Raw genomic sequence first — 22,380 nt, forward strand, 5'->3', positions numbered from 1 at the left:
TAGCCAGGGTTGATTACCAAACTTCACGCGCACATGTAAATCATTAGGCCAGTTTACCTAGAAAAAAAGAAAAAAGTGACAGAAAAAGTGTAATTAAACTAGCAGATGGCTCCTCTATGCGCAATACCTCCTTGTCTAATTTTTGCCTGCCTGCAGCCCTCAGGTTACCCATCATGCAGTGCATCTGGCAACGCCGGATCGGTGCATACACTTGAATACACCTGTGCGATGAGAAAAGGTCTCTCTCTCATGTTTGCCCGCTTCCATCATCACAAAAGCATCTGCGGAGGGAGCACTGGCCAGATTGGATGCTAAAAACCTGGCTTCCTCCCCCTCCCCTCCTGCCAAAAATTTTGGATCTGACAGAAAACACCGGAATATTGCTCAGAAAGTTTATAATTTGGTGACACGTCAGACCTCGATGAAAAGGCGCTAATAGGCGTGTCAGTCACGTTTTGATAACAACTCAGAATTGATGTTCCAAGCATCTCGTCCTCTGCTGGTAAATCAGATTACACAGCAGCCACGAGTAAGAATTTTGATGGCGCTAAAGTGACACATGCCTGGTGGCAAATGCAATATGACTGAAGCCATATCAGCGGGCTTCTCTTCTTTTTTTTTTAAGGTAAATCGAGGCAAATCAAATCTGTGTTAGAAGATTCTTGCTTACGGCCCTTCTCTCCTGTTTACCCCTGACAGCTTTGAATGCTTTGATGGATCGCTCTTGTGTTTTAGCGTGTGCTTGCATGTGTGTATGTGTGTGTGTTTAGCTGCTGTTTAAAGTGTAAAGACTAAAAAGCTTGAGGGTTGTAAATGATGATGTGTGCATAAGAGTACCAGTGGGGAAAAAAATATTCCTTCTGAAATGATACTACATTGATTCATTCTTTTTAAGGCAGCATTGAGGCAACACGTGTTTACAGATCCCATTTGAAACACATATACCATACCACATGCTTGGAAGCTAGGTTTTTTTAACTGAATTGTGACTTTCTGAATCATGTAGTGCGTAAAATTCCTACTCTTATATGAGATAAGAGAGACACTTTTCTGTTGACATGATCCCTCCTTAATGAGTCGTTCTCTCGCTCTCAAAAAAAAGAAGCTATAAGTGGGATGGTAACCATTCAAAAAGTACACCTTTGTACCATATTCACTCCTAAAGGGACTATATTAGTACCCTGAAGGCAAATTGTAGTACCTAACGTGCACATAGTATTACCAAAATTATACATTTGTGTACCTTTTGAAAATATACCTTCCCAGGGACAGCTTTTGTACATTTATTTTATTTCTTTCATCCCTTTCCTTTTTTTTTTTTTTTTTTTTTTTCTAATCATCTGAGAGTGTGGCAACCACAACTGTGGCAACCACCCAACTGTCAGGTCTAACTTACATTTTAGAGGAGAACTCGGGTTTAAATGGAAGTGGGCACCAGTTCTGCCACCTTGTCGGTGGAAAAAGGGGCAAGAGACAGCAGTATAAAGGACCGGATATGAAGGTAGGGGGTTGTTTTATACACCAGGCTGGCAGTGTAAAACTCACAGCATTTGGAGGAAATAATATCCTGTCATGTAGTTGGGCTGTTGCTTCCCTTGGTCCTCACAAGTCCTTCATGGTCTGAACACACAGTCAAACCAGCAGCAGCTCCTGGACGGCAGCCAGAACTGTCCGATGCTCCTACACTCAATTCTCATAGCTGGATCCGAGCCAAGACACAGTGTCCGGCCAAAAATACTAATTGCAATTATCTAAAGAACCACTCCTCCTTTGTGAGTCCTTTTTATTTTCTCAAAGAGAAGGCTCCTGTTAGATAGCCAAAGATGTCAAAATAATATTCATGTGTTTCATGCTAGGTTGAGACAAGCGTGTATGCAAATTCTCTTGCATGTTAGATTATTTCAGAGAAAAAAGACAGCATTGTAACCATGTTGTCTCTCTGACCAACCATTATGTGTTGTCTAGTTTGACCTTTATAAAAGAACTACTGATTAATACTGTTTAAAACTATTTGTGTTAATTGAAATCAATCTAAAATGAAATATAAATATTAGAAAAACGTTGTTACCTTTGCAACTAACTGAAATAAGTGCAAATTGATGGTACATTACTAAAACTAAAACTGCAATAAAAATATACTAAATAGAGTAAAAACAACCGTAATAAAAATTATAATCACATGAAAAAAAGAAATACTTAAAAAGAAAATATAAAAATACATGTTAATTCACAATAATTCATACAATTTTAGGATAACAATGTGAGAGAAATATTAATTATAAATGTACTTCATACTATAAATACACTCCTATTTCGCAGGTGCAGTGTGTTCTTAATGATTAAAAACTTTTTTGATGAATGATTTTTGTATTATATTAGCAAACACTGTCAGAATCAACTTCAAGTCAAGTCTTCTGTGCTCTTCACATTTGCAAAAAGATTTGTTTGATATGTAGATTGTTTCAAATCGGTCATTATGAGGTTCCATTCAGGTTTCAACAACATAGACTCATTAGAAATATGTGCCTCTAAAAACATTTCTGCAAAACTGAAAAAAAAAAAAAAAAAAAATACTTCCCTATACATATGAATCGCTGCTGTTTCCAGTTGAAATAAACACTAGAGGCAGGAAAACTCAGACAAATTTTAATCCCTTTTCACATTTTTTCCAAAGTATGACTTGCAGGTCCACAGTTTTGATTAATAAAGTCTAATTTTTGCACAATTACTTGAGGAATATCATGTTATGAAGTTAAAAAAATCTAACATGCTGCAACATTTGAAAACTGATACTTTTGGATGTTAGCGTCACAAATCCAGCTGCGTATGTATGCGTTTTTACATTCAGTAGGTTTGTTCAGTAGCTCACGCAGTATGGATTTCGACTTGAGAAGTGAAGAGCTCGGATATGAATTTTGTGAAAAATTTTCCACAAAACAGTTCAAACCTGCATATAAATAAGTTAAAATTACATGGTTGCATCAACATATACATTTTTTTTACCAGTTTTGCATTTGCTAACCCTATTGGTTAGATTTAGGGTTGGGTTTGGTGTAGGGTATATTTCCAACACAATAGAGTATTAACTTGTTTTCACTCCCTGGATCTTTGAATTATGAGCCACCACAATACATACCTGTAGCAATGTAATAAAAACACAGCAATACGAGACTATATCAATGTAACAAAAACCTGTCAGGGTCACGTATTGAACCCACATTTTAATGACACCCACAGGACATTTCATTTTGAAACTCCCCCGAAACGTGAAGTAAGGTATTTAATGACGGTGTAGCAGAAATGTATTTTCAATGAGTCTGGGTTGGGTTTCAACATACAGTATGAAGGCAGCTCACTAGCTTATGGAATAGAGTGTCTGCCTCCTCTCTTTGTGGACATTAAATCAGTATTTCAGACACCTCAGCACTTCTTGCTGGAATCATTCCTGTCAAAATATAGGTATTGTTTATTGTATTTTCCTCTGGAAAGGGAAAAATTGCATGAGTGCAGCTCATCTGCAGGCTGCAGCGCTTACCAACAGAATCTAAGAGAGAAAGTTGATGTCAGAAGAGAGTCAGTTAAGAGTGGGGCACAAGAGGGTGTTAGCCTGAGTGCTTTCCCCCTATTCCCCAACCGTACCCTGGTCAGAGTGCAAATAAATCAGCCTGTCACCATGGATGAAGCAGAACGGCCCATTGGGGGGGAAACAAACACAGGTCGCTAAGCGTGACCATGCGAGCTAACAACAAACCTCAACAGCAAAGTCCCAGATGTTTGAAACCTGATGACCCCTGACATGTCTACAGGGAAAGTTGGAAAGGCCCAGACAAGTTTACATACTGATTTAAATGCTAAGTTACAGGAAAATCACAAAAAGTGCTGGACTTGTCGGAGATGTGACCCTGAGGGTAGCACATATGCTATGTCGCAGATATTTTGCAGTGGTATTCATGCAGATGATACGAGTTTGAATTGGTTCTACATAAATGCCAAGTTCTGTTATGAAACTCTAGATGGCGCAGGCTGATGGGTTGTTAATGCAAACTAATGATATTCACAACATTAAACTACTTGGCACAAGCTGATTGGTTCATGTTGCACACACAGCCAATAAGCTTGCTGCTTGACATTTAAATGGCTGGTTAGCATTCACTAGAGCACACTCTCAGAGTTCCCCTTAAAACCTACACCTTCTCCAGCTCCACCTGTATAGATCTACTACGGATTATTATATACAGTATATGCTACTTTTGCAGCAGCAGTATGTCTTAAATACTCACAGCACGTGTGTATGTGAGTATGTTTTGGCAGTAGCTAATTCCTGTACTTTCCAGCAACAGCAGCAATAACCAACAGCAGCAGCAATTCAGTAGCGTAGCAGATATATTCTGCCAAGACCAAGTACAGTAACAGTCACATCCATTACCATGCTAAAATCTTCTGAATGTTGTCAAGATAGAACTGATCTTTTCCCCCTCTAATTCTTCGCTTATTCCCTTTGCTCTCGATGTTTGGTAAGTGTAAAGATGAGTTAACATTTACCATTTTCGCAGGCAAAGTTTCAATAGGAATCAAAACGGAATCCACAATTTCCACGATTGGGTTCAGTTGATCATGCAAATTTGTCCACACCAACCAACAGAAAGCTGCTTGGTTTGAAAGCAACTTTGCTTCCACTTTATATTAGGAGGCCTTAATTAACTACTATGTACTTACATCCAAAAATAAGCACATACAGGTAAGGTTGGGACGGGTTTGGTGGTATGGGTAGGTTTAAGAGTGGGTTAAGATGTAAACTATGGCTCAACAGTGTACTTATAAATGTAATTACAGAAATTAATTAAAGATGTACTTACATGCTGATATTTTTTTAAAATATGAGTACAATGTAAAAACATGTATGTCCACAATAAGTGGATGGAATCAAATGATTAATTTAAATGTAAGTACATAATAGTTAAGGCCACCTAATATAAAGTGGGACTGCAACTGTTGTGGGAGTTGTTTCATACAGTCCATCACTACACTATTGACAACAGAAGCAATATCTAAGAGGAAGCATTTTGGATTCTCCTAAAGAAGCTTTCAATAAACAGTTTATTAATTAATTTTATTTTATTTTATTAGTATTTATTTTTGTTGTATATATTAGTAATTTCTTAGTGTTATCATTTGATTATTAATCTAAAGAACCTTATTCCAGCACCTTTTGTGCAATGGAAATAATGTTAAATGTTCTTCATAGAACCATAGATTCCAATAAATAACCTTTATTTTTAAAAGTCTACCACTGTTTTACCATCTGATCCCATGGCAGGGATCAGAGCTCTAAACAGATATTCCTAATTTAGATGATAATTTCATCATGAAAGAACTAAAACACAGCTGCCAGTAAAGAAGACGTTTTCCTATGGTCATCATAAATAAATAAATTATATATATATATATAAAAAAAAAGGAGAAAAGTTCAACAATAAACCTGCAGTCACTGGAGTGTTTATTAAAATGTAATGGATGGAATGTGGCTGAGAAATGTCCTAATAACACAGCACATCTTCTCATTTGACATCTCCCGGAAGTGAATTAGCCTTTTTGGCTTCTTACACTGACACTTCTGCCCAATGTGGAAGAGTGTAATAGAGTCAAAGCTGGTGGACCTGTCACAGCTGTGGAAGCCTGAATCCCTCAAAGGAGCTATATTATTAGAATCTACCTGTCCTTAGCCAGTATGCTAGACTAAACGCCTCCAGCTAGCATGCTCAACTGGGTCGGTCTGGTGCAGGTAGACATCAGCCAAAAGGCCTTTTTCCCCCCTCAGGTTCTTCTGTTCTTCCACTCTTCTCTCTGTCAAGTTTTCTTTTTGAGAACCAGAAAAGTTCCCATTAGAGCTAGAAGGCTCCAAACTACTGAAATGTTAACTGTCACCAAAGTTGCACTAAGAGGGCCTGAATTTGATGTATGGGGTTGTCATAAATAGACATCATGTGGAGATAATGAGTTTTGGCATGAAGGTCAATATGAAAAACTGTCCCAGCCCCTTCAGAGGTTTAGCCTTGGTGAAAATGAAGGGTTCGATGTATGCATGGGTACATTTCAGCAAAGTGTAAGTTAATGGCTTTTCAGGAGCCATTTAAAGAAAGTATACGATCTAAAAAGAGATTAATGGAAAATCACCATTAACAGTCTAGGCCAAACCTTGATCTCTCTCCATAAATACTACATTAAATAAATATTATGCATGTTCCTGGTCTATTTCATCTGATATTAATAGAAATACCCCTGGTACTGTCGTCATTATTATGAATATTGATGTTGTTCTTTTTCTTGTTATATTTATTGTGATATTAATGGTAATGTCGTTGTTACTGTCGTCCCCAAGGATGAGAAATACCCCTGGTACTGTCGTCATTATTATGAATAGCTTTTTTTCATGAATATCACACAAAACATTTTATTTTATTTTTTTTTAAATGTGAAAAAGTGATAGTATATGGAAATAATAATAATAACAATCATCATCATCATCATAAATTAGTAGTACCAACTATTTCTGGTTTTATTTTTATTTTTTTATTTATTTTTTTTTTAGTTAAACTTTTAGTAATTTTATGTTATTTTTAATGTCTATATAGTTTTTATTATTTATGAAATTCTAACCTTTTTTTGTTTTACTTAACTATGATGTGACACTGCATATTACACACCCAAAAACATTTTATAATTTTATAAGTGTTATAAAATTATGATGTCAAACTTTTTTTTTTCCCCTTCCGTGATCAATGTATAGGCTGCAGTAAATGGGCAAGCTGTAACACTAAAAATGAAAGCAATATTTTGATTGGAACCATGAAAATGTTATTTTAGTTCTAATATGTTGGAAAATGGCTAGGTGCTTTTAGATTTCTGCCCATTAACAGGATAACACTCAGCGGTTCTTTCAACACTCTGCTGATGTTAGCTGGAAATGCTAAAAAACAACTTCTCTAGGAAATACAGGAGTTAGTGATAAGCCTCTTCAATTTAAACCTTGGGCACTGTAACAACTATCAAAAATGCTTTCAACCACATAGAAGTACATGGAGGAGCACACATACACATCGTCACAGGTTGAGCCTTATTTGTCTCCAGAGTCTGTAATCTTAATCATGTGAGTCACAGGTCTTGCTTAAGAAGTCAGTGAGCATCCACACCACTTTCCTCGACTAAGTCACTGTGCCAAGGAGCTTATTGCCTGGGAAACCTGTAGTTTGGAGTGTGGCATAATTAAGTGCCTCACAATCAGCCAGTTGATAAACAAAGCCTGAATTGAGGCAAATAAAGGAGAGCCAACCAAATTAAAAGAGAAAGCCTGTCGAAAGCCATGTTGATTACTTTTCTTCTTATTTCAGGAAAGATGCTGTGCCTGCCATTGTTGGCTTATAGTGCTTACAAAGTAAAAGACATTTGCCACGGGTAAGACCATCCACTGATACCAACTAAAATTATATTAAACAAATTTAAACTTAAGGGGATAAATAATCCAAAAATTCTGTCATCCCTTACTCACACTCATGTCATTTCAAACACTTTTTTTGCTTGAATTGTTCCTTAAACATACAAAATTTCTTGGTATGATTAAAGCATATCATACAAACCCATGCAAACTCAGCGAAGTCCTTCTTACTTCTTGAAGGCAGATCTATTGACTGCAATTAAATATTCTTCTTGCTTACATATGGTAACCCTTGTTCCCTGATGGAGGAAACGGAGACATTGTGTTGAGTGTATGACACTAGGGGTCACTCTTGGGAGCCCAAACACCTCTGACATCTTTGAGAAAAGGCCAATGAAACTGGATGTGCAGAATTGGCACAGCTGGCCACGCCCCGGACATCCAGGTATAAATAGGCCAGCGTGGCATCTGCTCACTTGTTCTGTTCTGAGGAGTCGAGAAGCATCTCAACCCACTCAGAGGCAATTCAGAGTTGTGGCATGAAGGACACATCCCTCCATCAGGGAACGAGGGTTACCATACGTAACCGAGATGTTCCCTTTCTGTCATCCACTCCGACATAGTGTCAAATGTACGACACTATGGGTCCCTATACTAAACGCCACAACTGCCGAACTGCGTCACTAGTCCACAGGGGGCACAGATGTTGACCAGCCAACGTGTCACAACCAAATACACCTCTCCTCCTCGTAAGCTTCCAACGCCGAATGCCAGGGGACATATACCAAAACCCAGAACCTATCGACATAATATCTGTCTAGAGGAACACTGAGCCTTAGGGGCAATACAGTGGAGAATACACAAATGGGGCCTCAAGAGGAGCCACTACATGTGGAGCACTAAACCAATACAAGAGTCCACTCGAGGAACCCAAGTTTCGGCGATCACGGTCAGAGGTAGAGGGAACCTAAGTTCCTCGGTCGGACTTCGCTAAGAAATCATGCTTATGTGATGGCAGGGTAGAATAAGTGCATGATTAGCCTTTGGGGGGGTTCAGAACGTCTGAAACTCTGAGTGCGATCTAGGTTTGTGCGTAGGGCTCACACTGGGCACAACAGAGACAGGTCGGGGTCCCCTTCTTGGAAGGGAATAGCTTGCAATGTTAACACCTGGTCCCTGAAAGGAGTGGTGGGAACCTTGGGCACATATCCAGACCGAGGTCTCAGGACAACGTGAGAGTCTGCCGGCCTGAACTCCAGGCATGATTCGTTAATGGGGAGGGCTTGAAGATCCCCCACCCTCTTGACAGAAGTGAGTGCAGTCAGGAGGACCATCTTGAGGGGGGTTGTTGATGGGCTATGTTCACTGGAAGTGGCTTAGTGTAGTGTGACTGAAGTGGATCTCTATTTGATGTCTCTGTGAGGACTGTAAGACCTGAGTATTACATAGGGGGGTTGAGACTTTGTGTAGGTCTGAGGAACCTAATAACCAGATCGTGCTTCCCCACCGAACTCCCTCACACAGTGTGGAGGTTAGCCACAATAACGGCCACGTACACCTTAAGTGTAGAAGCAGACAGGTGCCTGTCCAGGCCTCCTTGGAGGATGGAGAGCACAGATCCGATGCCACATCTCAGAGGGTCCTTCCCCTGGGAAGAACACCAATTCATGAAAACTCACCACTTCAGGTCTTACAGCCGCCTCGTCGAGGGGGCTCTGGCCTGAGTAATGGTTTTCACCACTGCTGGTGAAAGGTCTCTGAGTTCCTCCTGGTCGCATCCAGGGACCAAACATGAGGGTTCCAGAGATACGGGCATGGATGCCAAATTGTGCCCTTTCCCTGAGAAAGAAGGTGTCTAATGGTGTCTGTGCAATGAGGCTCACTGGGGGAAATGCATACTTGAGCAGGCCCCTGGGCCAGCTGTGAGCCAGTGTATCAGAATGTGAGGAGACAGATTTCCCTGAGAAAGAAGGTGTCTAATGCCGGCAAATTACCAGAACATTTGCCGGGTCGACTCTGTGTGAGCAAACACGTCCCGGGATTGATTTCCGGGATTGAACCCAGGTCGGGGACCTAGTAACATTGCCGGTTTCTTCCCCGGAATGAGCGCTGTGTGAACAAAAGCCAGAACTAATGCCGTGTTGTAGTGAAGACCGCGCGTTATCGCGCGACTCTTTCAGCGTGTTTTGAAGGCAGATCAGGTTCGCGATGAAAACAAATATGTGCAAATTGGTAACGAAGCAGAGATCAGTTAGTTCCTCACTTTCCGTCTGAAGCTGAGATCGTTCACCAGCTTCAATGAAAGTTAACGGGCCTAGCGTTACACGTCACTACCTGATATCACGTGTCTTTACGGGGACCTTTACGGTTGTGTGTGAAAGCACACACATATTCCGGGTAATCACTGGCTGTGAAAGTGCAAAATCTAGCGACCCGGGTACAAATGCCGGCTTTACATTCCGGGGTACATTTGCCGGAATCGCAGTGTGAAAGTGGCAGGCCCCTGGGCCAGCTGTGAGCCAGTGTATCAGAATGTGAGGAGACGGCCAGCGCAAATGGGAAGGCCAAAAACACTGTGTTTGTGACCCAGAGAAGAAAGGAAATTGCAAAAATAAATAACTGATTTAGTGGGTAACAAATAAAAGTGAATAAGTGTAGGACTAAATCCGGTAGGCCTACACATTGATCTTTGTATTGTTGTAAAATACATTCATAAAAAAAGTAATATTTTTATATATAAATATACACTATAGTAGTCAGCATTTGAAGTGGATGATCAAAACCTTTCATCAAAGTTGTCCTAAAACCAAAACAATATCCGTTTTTTTCTTAGGACAACGTTGATTAACTTTTTTGATCTTTTTGATATGTTTAATATTTTGTATATTGTATTTAATTTCTTTTAAATGTACAGCAGCGTAATGAGGCAGCAACATATGATAGATAGGACGAACAAGAAAGGCTATTAATAATCTTTCATTACACAAAAGTATTATAATACTAAAGGCTCCAAATACAGAGTGGCACAAAGCACTTATGCGTATACCATGCGCAGAATGACGCGCTTGAAGCTACACTTAAACGAGTCACACAGCGAAGTGCTCCACATAGAAATGTTCAAAACACAAAGTGAAGAGATATTAATGCATATTAAATATGTGTGTTAGTTAATTGAGCCTTTTCTTTTCATAGTTTTAAATTTCAGTAATTGTGCTTGTGAAGAACAATTCTCTACTCCAGTTTTTACACGATTTAGAAACAGCACGAAACTCCAGCAAGATAAATTCCTTTTATGTGCAACCATTTACAGACCAAGTATAACATTAGGCACATTTAATCATCTTGGATAGTTTTATCATCTTGGCTGTTGTAACCGAACGCGGCGCGCAGTTTGAATTCTGAATGGAGGATGACAGACAGCCATAGCGGAGAGAAGAGTTTACGTGAACTTGAATTGAATATTCATCTGTACCTCACATTAAACAGCTTAAACATTATGGAACAGCTTCAGAACACTTGAAATACAGTGCACAAAAACTTTATTGTGCTTTATAATGTTTATGTGGCTTTCGTGGGGCTTAATAATAACACAGAATAGTATATGCACTATATCGAATTTGCATCGGTCTCGTATGACCGATACCCCAATCCAGCAGAAAAGGCCAGTATCGAAGCGATACTGATACTGAATATCGGATTGGTGCACCTCTAATATATCTATACTAGCAGAAGCAGCTTTACAGTATTAAATAGGACTGAGTGCCCACAGGTGCTTACTCAGCCGAGTCAACTGCTTCCGATGGCTCCAGCCCACACTCCGATGCTGCGATCAAACTCATCCGGAAACTCAACCGGTAAGCATAAAGCAAGGGAAGAACAGGAAGCTTGTGGTGATTACCCCGGTGAAACTAATCCCTCCTCCCCATGCTCTTCTGTGGTGCACATCACTGCGGCCTCATACCTGGAGGTATAAGGACCAGAGCGGCAAGCAGGCGTGGTGATTTGGGGTCTTTTGGCGAAGAACCCGAGCAGCGAGTGCAACGTGCCAATGGGAAGTGCCTTCCAAGCAGGGCATGAACCATCCACAAGTGCTGCCTCAGTGTGAGCAAGGCCCAAACACTGAATACAACGCTCGTGCTGGTCGTCTTTTGAGACGTGCCAACCGCAACCAGAAACACACAATTCCACCCGTGTATCTCTTTCAGAGAAATTGTACTCTTTTAGAGGAAATTTGCTCTTATTTGGTTTTCTATTGATAGCAGTTGGGGGTAGTGTTACTATAATTGTATTTGTATGTGTATGGGTAGGGGTGTGAATATGCCTTAGATCCAACATCTAGGAATCGAGAGTTGAATGATCGCAACTTCTACGTGAGAGATGCTGCATTCGGCTCCGAAAAACAGAACGAGTGAGCAGATGCCAGCTATGCAAATTCTGCACACCCAATTTAATCCTTTTCTCAAACATGTCAGAGGTGTTTGGGCTCCTAAGAGCGACCCCTAGTGTCGTACACTCAACACAATGTCGGAGTGAACGACAGAAAGGGAACTCCTTGTGTCTTTTTCATTTGGTCTGCTACTGCATTTGCATTTAGTTCTGCTGTGTCAGGACTGATTTGGGCTAGATTAGATATTGATTGCTATTATTGTGATTGCAGCCAGTGTGTTTTTAAATCAGACTCTTCCTCTCTTAGTTTATTCTTTCTTTCTTCTTCTTCTTCTTCTTCTTTTGTATTTTTATTTGAAACTCTGAGTAGTTAATAAGAAAACATTATGCATAAGACATTTAAAATATCTACTGGAAGTGGAAGGAATTATCAGAGTACATGTGTACTAGTTTTACTTCGTTACTGCACTTACATTTTTCATGTATCTGTACTTTACTGGAGAAGTTTTATTTTGAGTAACATTTACTTTTACTCCACTACATTCCAAAGCATAAAATCATAATTTTTACTTCATTTCATTTCATAAAACTTATTGTTACTCCTTATAATATATCACATGCTCTGAGACGCATAAGCGGTGTCTTATTCTTGAACAAACTGATTATTTTCAATGAACCCGTTAAATCGGTTGCAGCATATCAAATTATTAAGTCTGGTGAAAGTGCAGAACATAAATATTAAAATCATCCTGTCAGTTTCACAAATTTATATCCATGTGTTTGGTGAGTACATTTCTTATGATCCAAATATTCAACATAGATATATTTAGCCTCTTTCATATCAGAATCTGGAGAAAATATCACATGTGCTCAGCAACCCAAGATAACATCAAACAAATCCAGAAGACTATTTTAAGGGTTCATATGAGCCACATTTCATCAAGAACCAGTTCTGTAAAATTTAATTTAGTTGCAATGCTGTGTGATTTTTAGCTTTATTAATGAGTTTAACAACTGACAAGCTACCACTAGGAATAAAAAGTCGAGGCCCAAAGCACTGCTCGGATTGGCATATAAGCTCTAATAAACTCTAAGTTATTTTGATGAATTCTAAATATGATTTATTTGCCAAGACATGGACAGCTTCTGTCTGGGTACTGGCAGTTATGGTGGAGATGGGTGCCTGGAGAGTAATTTCCACCATATAAAAATTTACTGACTTCAGTGTGGGACATGGGAAGGTAATTGAAAGCAATATAAACAATCCATAAAGCTGAGTGGACATGCTTGACTTTGTACAAGTAGAGAGGCAAGGGGGAAGGGTGGCGACTTTAATCACTGAGGGCAATGGTGGAGATGCAGACCAATCGGACAATGCTGATGTATTCAGGGGTGGAGAATTCAGAAGAATGGATGCCCGAGAGGGTGATAGAGTGGTATGGGCCAGGTGGTTCATTGCCACCCAACTGTGGTGGCACTCAGAGATGCCCTACTGCAGTCCTAGCTAAATCATTACCAAAAGATCTCTGCTCAGTGTGAAAAGTGACTTCCTGTTTCAGCTCAAGGCTGTGTGGGCTGCTCTGCTTCAAATCAGGGGTCAGCACTCATGGACTTATGCACCCACAGAGAACATTTGAATTGATTGATGTTACTCTCACATCTTGCACTTGGATCCCGACATGCCTTTAAATCGGAGTAGATAATAGGTCTTCAACATAAAAAGCTTGAGAAACTTGGAATGCACTGTGTGACTCTCCAACTTCCCAAAGTATAAGCGGGCAGCTTTCAGATTTCACCGAACTATCGATCCCTCCTTGTGAGGGTGCAAGACAAGCAGTTGTGCTTGGCAGCAAAGCGCAATTATGAAAATGGAGCCAAGCTTGTTCTTTGTAATTTCTCTGTATATTTAAGAATACTCCAGGGCCACCATTTAAAACTGTTTGGAGATAAACAATGCATTTAAAAGTGTTTGGATGGAGAGAACGCTTGCTGAGTGCAGAACAGAGCAGAGAGATAGACAGACCCCTTTGCACTTGTCATTAACATGTTGACATGACAGCACTTGATCATTTTAAAATCCAGAAGTAAATGCACCCAGGATCACTGAATTACATACATTTGCAATTGATCAAGGACAAATTCTGATCACGTTCAGCAAAGGTATAAATGTATACTATGTATGTAATACCTATTGCATGACAAATAACCATTATCTTTCAATTTGATAAACTGGTTTCTGAAATCTTTATGCATTTACACACACAAGACACACAAGGACATAATGAGTATAGTAATATATGCATTTTTCACAATGTGAGAGCAGAATTTACAGAAAGAGCCAACAGCCCACAGAAGGGCACTTGGTAAGAATAAAATATCTTGCAATTGAATTTCTTGATGCCATTATATATATATATATATATATATATATATATATATATATATATATATATATATATATATATATATATATATATATATGCTTTTTTTTTTTTTTTGTATTTGTTTATTTTGACATTGGCATCGCAAGAACTTCTGTGGTCTTTTATCCCTGTGGGTTCTTGTCTTTTTTTATATTCTTCTCTAATAATGTGAAAAACACAACAGACACATCTTGTGATCTGGTAACCCCATGCAATGAACAACATCACATGAATTATTACCCTGGAAACTGTTTGGATTCCTTTGTTTTTCTTCCAAAATCCTCACTCACATTTCTTTCCTGGTCCATTTTCACAGGGGCACTTTAAAATATCATTTTCTAACCTAATCTTCACTTCTAATCTATGTTTTCATACTTTACTGTGGGAATGTTCTAAAGCAGAGAAACACAATAGACCATATACGGCAATATCTGTCAAACTAGCAAAAAGTACTTCTAATGATCCACTAATGTATATATATATACAGTATATACTATATACAGGTGCATCTCAATAAATTAGAATGTTGTGGAAAAGTTTATTTAAGTAATTCATTTAAATTTGATTGTTAAACTTGTGTAATTAAATAAATTGATTGAAAAAGGATTGAGTTGTTTTAGTTTTTGGTTCTTTTAATTGTGATGAATTTGGCTCAGATTTAAAACCCACCAATTTAATCTCAACAAATTAGGATATGGTGACATGACAATCAGCTAATCAACTCAAAACACCTGCAAAGGTTTCCTGAGCCTTCAAAATGGTCTCTCAGTTTGGTTCACTAGGCTACACAATCATGGGGAGGATTGCTGATCTGACAGTTGTCCAGAAGACAATCATTGACACCCTTCACAAGGAGGGTAAGCCACACACATTCAGTGCCAAAGAAGCTGGCTGTTCACAGAGTGCTGTATGCAAGCATGTTAACAGAAAGTTGAGTGGAAGGAAAAAATGTGGAAGAAAAAAATGCACAACCAACCGAGAGAACCGCAGCCTTATGAGGATTGTCAAGCTAAATAGATTCAAGAATTTGAGTGAACTCCACAAGGAAGGGACTGAGGTTGGGGTAAAGGCATCAAGAGCCACCACATACAGACGTGTGAAGGAATTTGGCTACAGTTGTCGTATTCCTCTTGTTAAGCCACTCCTGAACCACAGACAACATCAGAGGCGTCTTACCTGGGCTAAGGAGAAGAAGAACTAGTTTGTTGCCCAGTGGTTCAAAGTCCTCTTTTCAGATGAGAGCAAGTTTTGATTTCATTTGGAACAAGGGTGCAATGTCATCTCATTTGGAAACCAAGGTCCTAGTTTTTCTGAAAACCAAAGGGTGGATAAGCCCATAGCCCAAGAAATTTTTGAAGTCATGCTTCCAGTGCTTACCAGCTTTTTCCACAGTCTGTGATGGATTTGTGGGGTGCCACAAACTCATCTCCTGAACCCTTTTGGAGAATCTATGGGGTATTGTCAAAACCAAAGTCACTGCACCCGTTTACCACCTCAGAAGTGGAGCACTTCATACACCTCTATGCTGACGACTAGCTTTTTTATGAATTTTTTCATGTAATTAAAGCAAAAAGGAACCCAAACTCACCAGAAGTATAGAGAATCCCCTACCAAGTATTGAGTACATGTACAGTAAATGAACATACTTTCCAGAAGGCCAACAATTCACAAAAACTGATTTTTTTGGTCTTATGAAGTATTCTAATTTGTTGAGTTAGTGAATTGGTGTTTTTTTTTGTTAAATGTGAGCCAAAATCATCACAATTAAAAGAACCAGAGACTTAAACCACTTCAGTCTGTGTGCATTGAATTTATTTAATACACGAGTTTCACAATTTGAGTTGAATTACTGAAATGAACTTTTCCACGACATTCTAATTCATTGAGATGCACCTATATGTATATATATATATATATATATATATATATATATATATATATATACTGTATATTGGTCACATCAGAGATGTGTCAGAATGCAAAGTGTAAATGCAAGCCAGACAAAAATATCTGGATACGAAACGCATGTTAATGCCAGGAGTAAAGGGGACCAGAGATAACCTTCTGATAGATTGTATTTCAGATCCAGGCAAGTGAAAGCTCTTGGATGAGGATTTGAGGGGTAGGCGTGCTGAAGCAGAAAGAGAAAGATATCTTGCAGTGTTTTTTTCTTGGGTAAACTGTGGCAGTTGCCGGTTTTGGATAGCTCCTCTTTTCTACCTGATTGTGAAAAATGAGCAAAGCTTGAGACTGAGACGGTGCCAATCAACTACTGGCTGTCTCTCAACAGTTCTGTGTGGATGAGCTGCAAAGAAGCCTGTGCCTGTGTGAGTGTGTGTTTGTGTGTTGCCAGTGTGAAGAAAGGCAATTACTGATCTCCTCACCTGCGGTAGATTTGGGATACTCATGCTATTCACACACTGTTCTAGCATTTCCAGTACAGCACAACCTCCTTTAGCTTTTCTACAATACCCCATATTCAAGAGCTAACATTAGTGGTCAAGACCACTGAAATTATTAAACATATTTTTGTAAATATAATCACACATACCACGAGCAAGGTCACATATGTAGTATGCGACCTTGCTTCTGGCATAATAGTATGCATGTAATAATATATTTATATATTTATCGCAAAATACTCATATCTTAAGTACATGAACAGCATTATAATTTTGTTGCATTTGTAGTTTAAAAAATCTAGCGTCAGCGTCAGTTCTGGCAGGTCACGTTAGTCAAGCTCGCATCAGCTAACTCTCAGCTAATCCACGTCTACCTATAGGGATGCGACACCTATCACAGCACTCATATATAAGGTCCTTCAGTATTATCACCAGCTTCGCGTTGCTCATTTGCTGATTACCCACCTCCATCCCCCACTCCTCCTCTTGTCAGTCAGAATTTAGCCTTCTGATTCTCCTTTGAATAAGACTAATTCCCAAAATGTACATTACATTATTGAACCTAATGATATGTGCAATACATTTATGTTGTTCTGTTCTGTTTACCCTGAGGGATTATTGCTGCTCTCCCTTCTCACATTCATGCACTCTGCATCCCAGAACAGAACCATACCGCCAATCCAAACTGTATGCTAATTGTCAGTCATCTTTGAAGATAGGGGTCCTGACAGAAATGTATTTTAATATCAAATAGAAAAGCAAAAATAGTGTGAATATCACTCTCACCATAACAATTACACACACATACATAATATATATATATATATATATATATATATATATATATATATATATATATATATATATATATATATTTTTATTTTTTTTTTTTTTTTTTTTTTTTTTTTTTTTTTTCAGCTGGTCCAGTATTTGGCTGTCTGACAACTTTGTAGGGAGTTGCGGGATCAAAGTCTTGAAATTGAAGAGATGAAGAGATATAGAATGAGCAAACACTGTCTCATAAAGATTAAGGAAAGAGGTAAATAATATTTAATGATGAAATCTAGTCCAATCTAGTTTTACCAAGGTCCACCCACTTAGAGATTTCTAGTGTCACCAGTAAGATTGACTGATCATTTTCAAATGTTACCAATGCACCACACCCCAATCGATAACATGGTAAACATCAGCTGAATATTTTTTTATCTCCATCAACAAATAACATGATGAGATGTAATCCATCTTTACAGCTAATGGGCAACGTCCTCTCTCAATCTTTGCATGTTTGCGCTGCAGGCCTTCCTTGAGTTTGGAGCAAAAGCCATCACTGATAACCCTAATGTATTGATAATTTTAAGACTTCCACAGCCAATTTGAGTTCGCTATTCCTCTGAGTCTGCTTTGTTCATGTCTTTTGATCTACGGCTGCATGCTCAGTCACGCTAGACACCCTGTTTTTTCTTGATTAATGGACATGGACAATCATTTGTACAAGGGGAGCAGGTTACTTTTAATATTTAGTGTCAATGCTTTCTGAAGAGCTAATTCATAACATAGCTGCATAGCTCCCCAATGAGTTGCAGTTTTGATTTAAAATCTACATCAAGACCTCAATCAAAGGGGTTTATGTAGGAGACAAGTTGCTTGTTGCAGTGACAAGAAATGTCTTGTTTTTTCCTTCACTGACTTCCAATACAGTACAAGTAAGGTATCAGTATATTAATGTGCATTTAACATGACTGGATTGTTTTATTGAGCTCACAATGCTTTTGAGTCTTTTCCTGGTTATTTAATTCCTTTGAAAATGGTCAATGCTTTTAGATTTTAAGAGTAGGTTTCTAAGAAGCACATTAAGGCAAAGTGTTTTAAATCAGAGCAGATTGTCCAGATTGTGTTCGGAAATTGCTAATGTTATACGTCAATGGATGTACTTTACATTCACACGTTGTCCATTAGGAGGTGGTGTGAACAAGGGGGTGGGTGTGAGAGAATGAAAGGCCAGGGAGTAAGCGAAAGAGAACGCAGAATTACATGCTGGGCAGTTACCATGGATCTAAATGTTCTGAAAAGCTGATTCTTTTTGGAATGGTATCAACATATAATGACATTAATTGGAAAGTTCTGGCATTTCATTTTTGCATAGCCTTTTTTCTTCAGGGTGTTAGCTCCATTCCAAAACCTGCTGTGCCGCATACATACACAGTATCCTGACTGTCACAAGTGGCCGATTTGGAACTCTCAACATAAGCACGCCACAAAAGTGCATAGGAGACTCAGCTCACAGTTAAGTTTGACATTAGAATGTTTCTAATCTAATGTGGTGCTCTAATAAGCATAAAAGTACAGAACACAGGGATATTAAGTAAAATAATAATTTTTAATTTTGATAAAGTAGTTTTATTGACAACTTTCTATCATCTTAACTGCCATCTTAGAATGAATTATTATTATTATTATTATTATTTTTTTTTTTTTTCTACTGAGGGATCAATGTCAGTCTAAGACCCCATTCTCCATGAATGCAATACTAATGTTTAGAATTTTTCCAAAACAAAGTAGACTATCTTAGACAGGGCTGGGCAACTTCGGTAATGGTGGTAGGGCTTTAAAATGAAGTCACATTTTATCCAATACAGACTTTTTATAAATTGCATCGTGCAAAAAAGTGCTATGTTGTAAAACTGTAAAACTTTTGCAAAAAAAAGAAAATTACTTTCTACTGTTTCGGTTTCCTCTCCATGAACTTCAAGTTCACAGCACTTTAGTTTCTTTCATTTTGTTAATCTGTTAATGATTTAAGTGAAATATATTTAGTGTAAAGGCCATTATATTTATATGTATATAGATTTATTCTGTTTTCTCCATTCACAGAAGCGCTTAGTGTAAAGGCCATTATATTTATATGTATATAGATTTATTCTGTTTTCTCCATTCACAGAAGCGCTGAAGTTTCGTGTGAGGTCATAGCCATTGCGACTTATCTATGATGAATTTACAGCTGAGTGCAGGCATTCCACTCGTTAGACGAGTCGTCACATTTGCATAGGCCGTCTTACTTAAATTCTTGATTAGCTGACTGCAAAATTCAAATATTGAATGGAACAATAAAATAAGTAGTCAACCAGTTAATAGCCATTTCAAAATTTCGATTATGGTAGGAACTATACAATTTGATTTTATTTCTGTTTCTGCTTATGTTTCTGTCAAAATTATTGTAGTAACTATACAATTTGATTTTATTTCTGTTTCTGCTTATCCTGAACAAGCTAATCAGTGCCTTCAAGATCACTAGAAAACTACAGGCAGGTGTGTTTGATTCAGAGAGTGAAGGATGCCTAACATTTTGAAAAGCCTTAGTGTCAGAAGTGTGCCTAAAATTCATTAAAAGAAACTGCCTTCAAATAGGCAGCTAGATTTTGGAACAAAACATTTGCTTAGTTATATACATAATCCCAAAAGGAGGTCACAGATCTCAAAAGAGCTTACATAGCAATACATCAACAGTGTTTATCTAATTAGTCCACTAAGTGGACAAGAAGTTAACATTTGAAGTTGGTATTTGAAGCTGGGTAGCTAAATATCTAAAGGTTGATTTTTATTTTACAGTCAAATAACATCATTGATTGCTTTATCTAATTAGTCCACTAAGTGGACATACAGTTACCAATCAATTAATTTTTTTAATTGCTGTTAGAAGAAGACATCTCGCTATTAAGAACACTTTGAGACAAAAAAAAAAAAAATCATTCCTTTCACTTCCTTTCCTACATATCAGTACAGTTTCCCATTACTGAGTTGAACATTTTGGTATGTGTAGTGCCTACCACTTTTCTTTACTTAATATCTCCATCTTTTATTGATTTCATCCTATAGATGAAATGTGCGGTTGCTGATTGCACATACAGTAATTTATATACAGTCTCCGAACACGTAAAACTCCAGATGACAGTAAAATAATAAGCTGATTCGCAATATGTGTAGCTTTTTGTACAGATGGTGAGACTCATAAATTGCTGGAGGTGTTATTTTGATACATACATACATAAATACACTTACACACTTGCACGCACACACACACACACACCACACACATACACAAACACACACTTATATATGTTATATGTTATATATATATATAATAATATATGTTTAAATGTGTGTATTGTGGCATAGATTCAACAAGGTGTTGGAAAAATGTATATTTTTTATTTTCCTCAGAGATTTTGGTCCATATTGACTATGATCAGCATCACGCAGTTGCCTGCAGATGTGTCGGCTGCACATCCATGATGTGAATCTCCCGTTCCACGCAGTTGCTGCAGATGTGTCGGCTGCACATCCATGATGTGAATCTCCTGTTCCACCTTGACATCCCGTTCCACTCCAAATGCATTGTCATGAAACGTTCAAGAAATCAGTTCTGAGATGATCTGAGCTTTGTGACATGGTGCACTATCCTGCTGGAAGTAGCCATCAGAAGATGGGTACACTGTAGTCATAAAGGGATGGACATGTTCAGCAACAATACTCAGGTAGGCTGTGGCATTTAAACAATGATCAGTTGGTACTAAGGTGCCCAAAGTGTGCCAAGAAAATATCCCCCACACCATTACACCACCAGCAGCAGCAGCCTGAACCGTTGAGACAAGGCAGGATGGATCCATGCTTTCATGTTCTTTACGCCTAATTCTGACCCTAATATCTGAATGTCGCAGCAGACATCGAGACTCATCAGACCAGGCAACATTTTTCAAATCTTCTATTGTCCAATTTTGGTGAGCCTGTGTGAATTGTAGCCTCCATTTCCTGTTCTTAGCTGACAGGAGCGGCACCCAGTGTGGTCTTCTGCTGCTGTAGCCCATCTGCTTCAGGGTTCAACTTGTTGTTCAGCATTCAGAGATGGTATTCTGCATACCTTGGTTGTAACGAGTGGTTATTTGAGTTACTGTTGCCTTTCTATCATTTCTAACCAGTCTGCCCATTCTCCTCCGACATCAACAAGGCATTTTCATACACACAACTGCTGCTCACTGGATATCTTCTCTTTTTCGGACCATTCTCTCTTCATCTTTCTTTGTTCAGGTTTATACTTATTCTTACTTCAGAAGCTAAGAGCTGTGGAATACATAGTATAAATTCAACATGCTCTACCATTACTTCTAATTTTCAATAACAGCTTCCTTCTTTCTTTTGTATGGCAAAAAAAAAAAAAAAAAATGTCCATACGTTCCTTTATACCTTTAATGGGATTTCAAATTGAAGTGCCCACCTGGACGAGTATTTAGCCTAAAGTCACAGACCTGAGAAAAATTGTAATGCGTTCACCTCTGCAAAGTTAATAGATGGGGGTTTTGGCCGAGGTAATTTGCTGAGGTAATTTCTTTACCACTAGGTAATTAAATTTTAGTGATTGTTTTCAAAAGTTTCCCAAACATTTCCTGTCAGATTTGGTAAAACATGCAATTTATGTATGTATTTATTTATTTATTTATTTATTTGCACAGTGTGTGGAATGCAAATGCGTCAACCTTCATTAAAATGGATTTGTCTCATTTGTCATTTAGACATTCAACAAGTGAGATTCTCACTGAAATGATTCCAAACATATTTAACCTCTCAACTAATAATGTTCGAAAAGAGGCTCGCAACCGAAGTGTAGTTTTTGACTCAGGACTGTCCTTTGATGTTCAGGTGAGTAAAGTGGTGCAGTGTTGTTTTGCACAACTGAGGCAACTAA

General features: G+C 38.4%; 1 protein-coding gene across 2 annotated transcripts in view; it reads right to left on the minus strand.

The window, feature by feature from the left end:
- The window catches only part of LOC109048794 (catenin alpha-2), a 458,387-nt gene that overhangs the window by 24,064 nt on the left and 411,943 nt on the right, over positions 1-22,380 (minus strand). The gene's annotated exons all lie outside the window — the stretch shown is intronic.

Source organism: Cyprinus carpio, chromosome B1 (genome assembly GCF_018340385.1).
Source record: "Cyprinus carpio isolate SPL01 chromosome B1, ASM1834038v1, whole genome shotgun sequence".
Taxonomy (NCBI): Eukaryota; Metazoa; Chordata; class Actinopteri; order Cypriniformes; family Cyprinidae; genus Cyprinus; species Cyprinus carpio.